Source organism: Wyeomyia smithii, chromosome 3, assembly GCF_029784165.1.
Source record: "Wyeomyia smithii strain HCP4-BCI-WySm-NY-G18 chromosome 3, ASM2978416v1, whole genome shotgun sequence".
Lineage (NCBI taxonomy): Eukaryota > Metazoa > Arthropoda > Insecta > Diptera > Culicidae > Wyeomyia > Wyeomyia smithii.
The window spans coordinates 31941587-31942660 of record NC_073696.1 but is presented as its reverse complement, the minus strand read 5'-3'; positions in this window follow the sequence as shown (position 1 = coordinate 31942660).

The window sequence follows — 1074 nt, the reverse complement described above, 5'->3', positions numbered from 1 at the left end:
GGTTTCTGTTTTACTTATCTCCTTCATCCATCCGTTATTTATAACGTTCATTCCTCGATGCATCGCTTGAAGCCTTGCTGGTTCCGACACTGCAGCCCATCTGAAGTACTTTGCCAACTCCAGGCCTTTTTAACTGATCTTATTTGTAAGCTGATGCAGAGCTAATAAAGTTTGCTTATAACAACCAGGATTATAAGTACACTAAAGTCGCTTTTTACGCGGGGGATACGTGCCGCGTAAAAAGAAACCGCGTAAATTCCGGAATCCGCGTAAAAAACGCGTAATTTCCGGAATCTGCGTAAAAAGACCGCGTAAGTTCTACAATCCGAGTGAAGAATAACCGAAATCCGTGTATGAAAAAAATACCGCGTAAATTCCGGAATCCGCGTAAAAAAACCGGGTGAATTTCGGAATCCGCATAAAAACCCCGTAAATTCCGGAATCCGCGTAAAAAGCGACCTTAGTGTATAAGTAACAAACTTTTATTTCAGGCGTTTGTTTTCACACTTACTGAGTACACATAAACAAACACCTCTATGGACCGTCTTCGCCATGATTGCCGTATTTGATGTGTGAAAGCTGATACCGTATAACGTTTTTTCGTTTTATCCTGTAAGTGTGATGAAGTTGTTTTTCGTTTCATCCTGCAAGTGTTGTAAAATTGTTAACATCGTTTAAACCCGGTCTTTCTTTTTCACACCATAGCGGTACATTATCAGTAAATACAGTTGATTTGCGGCATCGATATATCTTAACTACAGCGTAGGGTTTTATCTACAATATTTCCAGAAACATCTTTAGTGATAAAATATTTGGAGCGAAGCTGATTCTTAAATTGCTTCAGGTGGAAAGTTGTTTCAAAGTGGAACAGATGATCTGCAGAGATTTTGTATCATTGCTAGTCCAATCAGTTTTGCCGGAATCAATAGCTTCTTCCAAAAATTCAACGTTTTCGTAAATCGATATTGAATCATTATTCGATCGAATGAAGAGGAAGGTAATCAATTACCTGTCCATTTTAGTATCTCAATAACAACAAGAGTGAAAGTTTTCTTTTCACTCATAATACTTAGT